The sequence below is a fragment of the Ranitomeya imitator genome, chromosome 2 (assembly GCF_032444005.1).
Source record: "Ranitomeya imitator isolate aRanImi1 chromosome 2, aRanImi1.pri, whole genome shotgun sequence".
NCBI lineage: Eukaryota > Metazoa > Chordata > Amphibia > Anura > Dendrobatidae > Ranitomeya > Ranitomeya imitator.
The window spans coordinates 294,456,792-294,467,009 of NC_091283.1; the positions used below are offsets into that span (position 1 = coordinate 294,456,792).

Genomic DNA, 10,218 nt, shown 5'->3' on the forward strand with positions numbered 1-10,218 from the left:
ACTGTGTGAGGGGAATCATATATACTGCATAAGTGATGTAAAAACATGTGTCATAAGAAGAACAAATCCTCAGGGCTGTGCGGCATTTGCACAAAAAGACTGCCATATGCCGTCCAGAAGAGATCCTGCGGACTCAATGGGAAGAGGGAGCGTTTCAGGAAGAAAGATTCTAGAAGGTACACCAGGTCAGGTGACCTTGATGATCATAATCTTTATTTTTATATATTCCGCAGCGCTTTACAGTTTGCACACATTATCATTGCTGTCCCTGATGGGGGTCACAATCTAAATTCCCTATCAGTATGTCTTTTGAAAATGTGGGAGGAAACCAGAGAACCCGGAGGAAACCCACGCAAACACGGGGAGATTTACATTCTTCATGGACTCTGGGCAATCATCTTGGTACTGTGACAAAAAAGTACCTCTTATTCTCTAGCCTTGCCCTGGACACCATCTAATATGAATGGTGGACCCATGTTATACTCACCTATTATAGTATTAAACAGTATAGAAAATATATAAATACCTTTACATTGTTTATTTGTATTTATCTCTTTTATCAATACATTTTTTATTTTTCTTTGATAGACTGTAATAGGGGCTTCTACTCATTGGGGGTATATCTCTTACTATTCCATCATTATTAGCTAATAGTTGTTGGGGTTATAATGGTATGTGCTTCGGCGCCATTCTTCATCTTGTTTGCGCCGCTCTCAGATTTTGCTAAGAGGTATATGCGTCTCTGTCTGCTTCATATTTGGTCTTACCGACCAACATTTTTTGAGTTCCTTTTTGTAGATCACAAAATCTGTCTCTATGCATAGTACTCAATCATCCAATTAAGTGGATCTTCTTTGTGCCTGCATGACGTTTTTTTTCATATGTTCAAGCGCAGGTATGGGCATAATGATCTTGCCTTATAGCACCCTGTTGTGGCGTTTGCCACTATGGGGCGCTCTATTCGCGGGAGATCCATTCTCCTGGCTATACCGGCTTTCTCTGTATATACATAGCCGGCATTCCTATTGCGGAGCGGCGCGTGCGCAGTAGTCGTACGCGCGGCCATATTGGTACTCGCACATAGCCTGTTCAGTATATGTTGGCGCATGCGTATTGACCGCTCGCGCGGCCATATTGGCACTCTCACTTCAGCTCAATATATGTTGTCACTTCCGGCTTCCGGGACGCCGGCAAGATACATCGCGTCTCCATGTCGTTTTCTTTTTCTCCAGCTGACTGGACTTTTCCTGTGATAAGGTACATACCTCACATGTATATATAGGTAGTCAACCGCTCATACAGGCACTTGCTCCTGACGAAGCCACGCTAGGTGGCGATACGCGTCGGGCCTCCTGCCCCCTGGACCTCTGGTGTTAGGTGGTAATGGTTTTGTTCTTACAGCATGACTATATGTGTTATATATGACACAGTCCTGTGATGATTATTTTTTTATATGTATGCATCTAGGCTATAGACCTTAGAAGTTTTGGTATACGTGCCGGGGGGGGGGGGGGTTTATGGCATCTTATAACTTTGTCATTTCTGACTGAGTCTTCAGTTTGACCTACCTACATGGCACATAGGGTCATGATATATATATATATGTTCAAACTCCTCCAGCACTAGCTCTAGTTCTCTCATTTATCCAGCATATGGGTGATATTGTATACATAGCCTGTGTATAATACACTACAATCTTGTATTTGTATTTATATATTGGTATTGCTTTTTTATGTACATTCTTGTCATAAGTGAGCTGTGCCATGCTTCTATAAGTATCTAGGATCAACATATCTGTGTACTAGTTGTATCCACTACCACATAAGCCATATAATTGTATTTTGTATAGTGTGTCTATCATTTGTACATTTATTCTACTCACCATGTCCAGGGGTGGTGGTTCCTTTGTTGGTATCCAGGACTCTTTGGAGTCGAGGTTTTAAATGATTTTAATTGTTAGTGTTTGTGTGTTTCTTTTGGTTGACAAATAAATTTATATTTCTATCATATGAGTGGTGGTCCCTATTATATAGCTTGACGCTGCTTCTCCTTTCTTGTGTACTGCAAACACGGGGAGAACATACAAACTCCTTGACGTTGATGACGCAGTTTCCTGTAACTATGAAGGCTATAGCCCCAAAGCCAAAACAGATTTGGCACCAAGCAAAACATTGGGGTGCCAGGGAAGAATTTGAGGTACCAGGCCATGGAAAAGTGCCTGAGGCAGCTGGTTATGGCGGCACAACCCAGGTGGTACCAGAAGAGTCCCAAACTATGCCAGCCAAGGCCCGAGAACCAGGCCTGCACTGGTCAAGACCAGACTACACCAGGCAAGAGCAGAGTTCCACCTCTTATTTCTTCTGGTACAAGAGACATCTGCTGTTGGTCAAGCACTGAAGATCTGTGAGGAGACTCCGCTTAGTAGTATACGCCTGCAGTGAAAAGCAGGAGGCGCGAGTGAGCCGGGCCATAGCTTCCAGCACTGATGTCAGTACGGGTGTTGGTCCAGGGTAATACAAGAGACAAGATGAAAGATGACTGAAGTGAAGGCGGCCCAGCGAGCCCTGATAGACTTTATTAGGAGGACTTATGGCCTAATGGGAAGAGGCAGAGACCCCACTATGGCCGGTGTTCACAGAGTAGAGTGTTGTCGACTATATGTGTCAGGAAAATCACCCTTGTCAGTAAGTAACATTTGGTTAGAGGCTGCTATTACAGTGAGAGTGAGCCGGAGAATTCATTGTATATCTGATATTGTATATTTCACCTCGTAATCACCCTGTTCTGCATTATTCACTGTTGCCATAGTGATCACAATTCCCATTATCAGGAAATAAATAATTATATTGGTTACTTCCGCCTTGTGTTTGTCGGTGTGTTGTATCCGATCACCTGATTACAGGGGCATAATGGTGGTATTATACTGTGTGGGGGGCATCATATATACTGCATAAGGGGCATATTGGGGGCATTACACTGTGTGGGGCCAAGAAAGGGGCCCTGTACTGTGAGAACAATCCGTTAACTCACTTCCTGTCTTCCATAGTTGGGTCGTATGTATCTATTACAGGAAACAGAATAAAAATGATATGATTCCTATAAAGTGGCAACAAAAACCCCAAGAGTCTCAGTGCTGAAGGGGTTAATGTCCCCCGCGCTCAGTAATGGGGAATCTCCAGCACCGACCTCCACCCGCAGAGCCGCACACCATATATAAGGGTAAATGCTAGAGTGTATGGGCGCCTTCCAGGTGTGACGTCATTTCCGGGGGGCGTGTCCTATCGGGAGGGGGCGTGTTTTCAGTCACATCATGAAGGCGGCAAAGCAAAGCAGCATGATTCTAGCTTGTGGACGCCATGGCACATGGAGGTTAGTGGTTTCAGGGTGAAAAAATGCTACTTGCTGCTTGCTATTGGGGGGAGGCTCTGTGGTGGGCGACCTGCTTGTCTGTGTGGGGGGCACCGCTGCTGCTGTGGGGGACCCCCGTGGTGGGCTTTGTGGGGGGGGCACCGCTGCTGCTGTGGGGGACCCCTGTGGTGGGCTTTGTGGGGGGGCACCGCTGCTGCCGGCTGTTGTGGGGGACCCCCGTGGTGGGGGGCACCGCTGCTGCTGTGGGGGACCACCGTGGGGGACCCCCGTTGTGGACTTTGTGGGGGGGCACCGCTGCTGCTGTGGGGGACCCCCGTGGTGGGCTTTGTAGGGGGGGGGCACCGCTGCTCCTGTGGGGGAACCCTGTGGTGGGCTTTGTGGGGGGGGGCATCGCTGCTGCCGGCCGGCTGTTGTTGGGGAGGCCACCTCTGCTGCTGTGGGGGACTCCTGTGGTGGGCTTTGTGGGGGGGCACCGCTGCTGCTGTGGGGGACCCCCGTGGTGGGCTTTGTGGGGGGGGCACCGCTGCTGCTGTGGGGGACCCCCGTGGTGGGCTTTGTGGGGGGGGGGCACCGCTGCTGCTGTGGGGGACCCCCGTGGTGGGCTTTGTGGGGGGGCACCGCTGCTGCTGTGGGGGACCCCTGTGGTGGGCTTTGTGGGGGGGGCACCGCTGCTGCCGGCTGTTGCGGGGGACCCCCGTGGTGGGGGGGGCACCGCTGCTGCTGTGGGGGACCTCTGTGGTAAGCTTTGTGGGGGGGCACCGTTGCTGCTGTGGGGGACCCCTGTGGTGGGGGGGCACCGCTGCTGCTGTGGGGGACCCCCGTGGTGGGCTTTGTAGGGGGGGACACCGCTGCTGCTGTGGGGGACCGCTGTGGTGGGCTTTGTGGGGGGGGGGCATCGCTGCTGCCGGCCGGCTGTTGTTGGGGGGGCCACCTCTGCTGCTGTGGGGGACTCCTGTGGTGGGCTTTGTGGGGGGGGGCACCGCTGCTGCTGTGGGGGACCCCCGTGGTGGGCTTTGTGGGGGGGGGCACCGCTGCTGCTGTGGGGGACCCCCGTGGTGGGCTTTGTGGGGGGGGCACCGCTGCTGCTGTGGGGGACCCCCGTGGTGGGCTTTGTGGGGGGGCACCGCTGCTGCTGTGGGGGACCCCCGTGGTGGGCTTTGTGGGGGGGGCACCGCTGCTGCTGTGGGGGACCCCCGTGGTGGGCTTTGTGGGGGGGCACCGCTGCTGCTGTGGGGGACCCCCGTGGTGGGCTTTGTGGGGGGGCACCGCTGCTGCTGTGGGGGACCCCCGTGGTGGGCTTTGTGGGGGGGGCCACCGCTGCTGCTGTCGGGGACCCCTGTGGTGGGGGGCACCGCTGCTGCTGTGGGGAATCCCCGTGGTGGGCTTTGTGGGGGGGGCACCGCTGCTGCTTTGGGGGACCCCTGTGGTGGGCTTTGTGGGGGGGGGGCACCGCTGCTGCCGGCCGGCTGTTGTGGGGGGGCTACCTCTGCTGCTGTGGGGGACCCCCGTGGTGGGCTTTGTGGGGGGGGGGCACCGCTGCTGCTGTGGGGGACCCCCGTGGTGGGCTTTGTGGGGGGGCACCGCTGCTGCTGTGGGGGACCCCCGTGGTGGGCTTTGTGGGGGGGGGGCACCGCTGCTGCTGTGGGGGACCCCCGTGGTGGGCTTTGTGGGGGGGCACCGCTGCTGCTGTCGGGGACCCCTGTGGTGGGGGGGCACCGCTGCTGCTGTGGGGAACCCCCGTGGTGGGCTTTGTGGGGGGGCACCGCTGCTGCTGTGGGGGACCCCCGTGGTGGGCTTTGTGGGGGGGCACCGCTGCTGCTGTGAGGGACCCCCGTGGTGGGCTTTGTGGGGGGGGCACCGCTGCTGCTGTGGGGGACCCCTGTGGTGGGCTTTGTGGGGGGGGCACCGCTGCTGCCGGCTGTTGCGGGGGACCCCCGTGGTGGGGGGGGCACCGCTGCTGCTGTGGGGGACCTCTGTGGTAGGCTTTGTGGGGGGGCAAAGTTGCTGCTGTGGGGGACCCCCGTGGTGGGCTTTGTGGGGGGGCACCGCTGCTGTTGTGGGGGATCCCCGTGGTGGGCTCTTGGGGGGGCACCGCTGCTGCTGGCTGTTGTGGGGGACCCCCGTCGTGGGCTTTTTGGGGGGGCACCGCTGCTGCTGGATGTTGTGGGGGACCCCTGTGGTGGGATGTTGTGGGGGGACCCCTGTGGTGAGATTTGGGGGGGCACCTACTGCTGCTGGCTGTTGTGGGGGGCACCTGCTGCTGCTGGCTATTGTGGTGGGACCCCTGTGGTGGGATTTTGGGGGGTACCTGCTGCTGCTGACTATTGTGGGGGACCCCTGTGGTTGGATTTTGGGGGGCACCTGCTGGCTGTTGGGGGGGACCCCTGTGGTGGGGTTTGGAGGTGACCTGCTTACGGGGTGGACCCCTTTTAGTGGGGGACCCCTGTTGTGGGATTTGAGGGCTATCTGCTTGTGGGATGTGGGGGGAGACCTGCTGCAGGCTATTGGGGGACCCCTGTGGTGGGACGTGGGGAGGCGACCTGCCTGTGGTGGGACGTGGGGAGGCGACCTGCCTGTGGTGGGACGTGGGGAGGCGACCTGCCTGTGGTGGGACGTGGGGAGGCGACCTGCCTGTGGTGGGACGTGGGGAGGCGACCTGCCTGTGGTGGGACGTGGGGAGGCGACCTGCCTGTGGTGGGACGTGGGGAGGCGACCTGCCTGTGGTGGGACGTGGGGAGGCGACCTGCCTGTGGTGGGACGTGGGGAGGCGACCTGCCTGTGGTGGGACGTGGGGAGGCGACCTGCCTGTGGTGGGACGTGGGGAGGCGACCTGCCGCTTACGGAGGGATCCCCTTTATTGGGGGGCGACCTGCTTATGGGTTGGGTTTGGGGGGCTGATGAGGGCTTAGGCTGGGTGGAGTGGACGTCCGATAAGAGTTTAGGCTGGGTCGGGGGTGGACGTCCGATGGGGGGTTTGTGCTGGGTGGGGTGTCCGCGTCTGATGGGGGTGTGTGCTGGATGGGGGGGTCCACATCCTGTGGGGGTTTGGCCGTCCGGTGGGGGTTTATTATTGGGTGGGCGTGGTGTGCGATGGGAGTAACGCTTGGAGGAGGGGTGGACGTCCGATGGGGGTTTATGCTGGGGGGTTAAGCTGAGGTGGCATCCGATTGGGGGGGTGTCTGATGGGATTTATGGTTGGGGGCAGGGGGCGTCATATGGGGATTTACGCTTGTGGGAGGGAATGTCTGGTGGGCTTTGGGTTTATCCTGTGGGGTCCGCTGGTTAATGTGAGGTGGAGGTTTCTGACTGGAGGAGTGAGGTTATGCTGTGTGGCCTTCTGGTTGATGTGGGGGAGCTAATGCTTCATTGGGGTACACAAAAAAAAAATGGGTGTATGCTGCTTATGCTATGCAAAAAAAAAATTTAGGTATTTCCTGTAGAGGAGGGTACACCACCAACTAGCACGAAGCTAATCTGTTTTAACTTAATGTCAGTAGGAGGAAGACATGGGTCTGGACCGCCCAGCCCAGTTTAGGCCTTAGGTTTTGGGAGGTTTTTTATTAACGATTTTTCTTTTTAATTTTTTTTTTTCCTCCCAGATATGGCTTTTGAGGGCGACAGTGGAATTGTCACTCTAATCTCCCACCTAGAATTGTCACTACCATATCATCTGTGGTCTACGAGGCAAGGCCCTAACACATCAAGAGTGTTTGGGGTTCCCCGGAGGACCGTTCATGCCACGAATCGCCCTACCCTCTCGCCTCTCTGCGTCCAGGTTATTCCATGCCCGTCTTCATCATCGCTCTGCGAAAAAGGATTTGTGATCTTAAGGACTGGTATATCCTACGAGGCAGTAAGGGGGCTACTTTAAAAAAAAACAAAAAAAAACACAGGACAAATATGTCCTAGTTTTCCCCTGAGCAATGTGGACGTCTCCTGAGGAAACCTTCCTATTCATGCAGCCTCCACGTTTTCCAGAGGCTCCAGTGACCTTGCTCTTAAAATATCCAGGCTTTGGTCTAGGCCTTCTCTGGTGGCCGGTCCACACCGCCAGCGCCCTGAACAATCATGCACGCCAACTTTCTAGTGCGTCCTACTCTGCGCCTATCAGTTTAAGAGTACTTCGCTTCTGCAACAGAGGACTAAAGTCTGCCTCCCAAGAGATCTGTTCAAATTTGGTTGTTTTGGAAATGTTCTGTCCAAAAAAAAAAAAAACGACGGGACAACTTCCTGACCCGCCAGGAAAAGACGAGACCTTCCTTTAGGCCAGCTCCCTCCTGGCATCCATGAACCCACCAGTACTGGTCTGCTAGGCCTGGATCTAGCAGACTCTCTTCGACATGATGGGGCATTCCCACCTTGGATGTTTCTCAGGATCGGCTGCCGTGTCCTTCACAATTCAAGGCCGGTATTATGATCTCAGGTCCGGGACACCGAAATCTCAGACACCGGAGGCAGGCCTGAGGGGGGGGGGGGCTTCAGAGCCGCATACCCTACCGACAGTCCTGCCCGCATGCACCAACAGCATATTACATTTTTACAATACTTTAGAAATGCATAAAATGAAACAAGGAAAGGCATAAAGTTTTTCTATGCAAAAAAAGGCAGTTTTATAAAATTAGAAATATTTCTATATCTATTGTTAAAATGATATTTATCCAGTATTTCTATAAGTACAAGTCTGAGATTTCTGTGAGAAATGGTAATTGTTTACCTCTTAAACCAGTTCTGAATGTAAATAAAACATTGCTCTGATTAAGTCTCCACATTGTATTTGTCTTTCATTTCATGCGTAGGGCAGGACAAGCCCATGATGTATCTGTGTAAAGCTAGGTTCACATTGCGTTAATGGGTTAACGCTAACGGACTGCGTTGCACGGCGAAAATGTCGAAATTAACGCCGTGCAACGGGTCCGTTAGCGCACCCATGGACAGCAATGTTACTTTTAGCTGAAGCGCATCACTAGCGCATGCCATTTTCGGCACGCGCTAGCGATGTGCCGTTCTTTTGAGGCCCGTTCCTCGCTACCGCAGATCAGGGATCTGCGCTAGCGGGGAGGGTGAACGCCGACCCTCTAGAAACATTGCGTTAGCGCTATGCGCTTAACGGATTGCACTAACGCAATGTGAACCTAGCGTAAGACGTAAGGTGCTATAATAACAGCCTTGGGCTGGTTTCACACCAGCATTCGGCAGGGCTGCGGATGGCAGCCTTCTTCCTCCGTTAAGCCCCGCCCAATGCCGCACCTCTTCCTTCAGTTCCGCCTACGTCTGCATGCGTCCTGCATACCCTATCTTTAACATTGCGTACGCAGGCCAAGCGGATGCCTCTGCATGCGTTGTTTTAATGCTGCGCCGACCGCAACAAAATGCAACATGTTGCGTTCGACGCAGTTCAGTGCATCGTCAAAACGACACGTGCCTGTGTACCCAATGTTAAAGATAGGGGATGCATGCAGACGTAGGCGGAGCTGAAAGAGGTGTAGCAGTGGGTGGGGCTTAACGGAGGAAGAAGGCTGCCGAACGCTGGTGTGAAACCAGTCTTAGACAGGTAAACCACTTTTGAAACAATGTTCACTTGTACAAGCATTTAACCCCTCAGTGACGGGGCCAATTTTTTAAAATCTGACCAGTGTCACTTTATGTAGTAACTCTGGAATGCTTCAACATATTCCATTGATTTTGAGGTAGTTTTTTTTCCTGACATATTAGACTTTATGATAATGGTAAACTTGGGCTAATGATAAACTTGGGTTAATGTTTTGCTTTATTTTGTAAAAGTACGACCACTATCTATATGCCTTTATATACAGCATTCTAGAATGCTGTGTATATATAGTAGGCCCACTGCCTGTATACCCTTATATACAGCATTTTATAAAGCACAACCACTATCTGTATGCCCTTAAGACTTGCCTAGCCCCATACAATGGGCTTTGCTAGTCTTTATCCGGGGCCTTCTCCTCTTCTATCACCGTCCTTCTTTCTTTGAGTCGATGACGCGTCCTATGTCATCCACACGGTGTCTTCCATCGTGCTCCTGTGCATCGCACTTCTTTCTGCCCGTTGCAGTACTTTGCTTTGTGCTCGGCAGAGAAGTGTTCCTGCACAGAAGCGTGATGAGGGAAGTTGTGTGGATGATGTAGAACACGTCATCCACGGGAAGGACTGTGCCGGATGAAGACCAGCGCCAAACATAACACCGGACCGCCCCGTAGGTGAGTATAAGAAGTTATTTACATTATGCACGTTGGCTTAGGGACATACCGTATATACTCGAGTAGAAGCTGACCACCCCCCCCTCCCCTAGTTTTGCCACAAAAAACTGGGAAAACTTAATGACTCGAGTATAAGCCTTAGGGTGGAAAATGCAGCAGCTACTGGTAAATGTCAAAAATAAAAATAGATACCAATAAAAGTAAAATTAATTGAGACATCAGTAGGTTAAGTGTTTTTGAATATCCATATTGAATGAGGAGCCCCATATAATGCTCCATAAAGTTTATGATGGCCCCATAAGATGCTCCATATTAAAATATGCCCCATATAATGCTGCACAAATGTTAATAATGGCCCCATAAGATGCTTCATAGAAACTTTTGCCCCATACAATGCTGCATAAAGGTTGATGGCCCCATAAGATGCTCCATAGATTTTACTCCATAGATTATGCCCCATGAGATGCTCCACACATTATGCCCCATTTGCTGTTGCTGCGAATAAAATAAAAAAAAACACATACTCGCCTCTCTTCGCTCAGGCCCCCGGCACTTTCCACTGCTGCGCGCTGCTCTGTCTTCCATCCTCTGCACTGACTGTTCAGGCAGAGGGCAGCGCGCACACTAACTA

General features: G+C 53.1%; 1 long non-coding RNA gene across 1 annotated transcript; it reads left to right on the top strand.

The window, feature by feature from the left end:
* The first annotated feature begins 3,274 nt into the window (after positions 1-3,274).
* Positions 3,275-8,133, top strand: LOC138663303 (uncharacterized). The gene is made up of 2 exons (XR_011318148.1): positions 3,275-3,369; positions 6,969-8,133. It is a non-coding gene; the product is annotated as an uncharacterized lncRNA (long non-coding RNA).
* Positions 8,134-10,218: the final 2,085 nt, after the last annotated feature.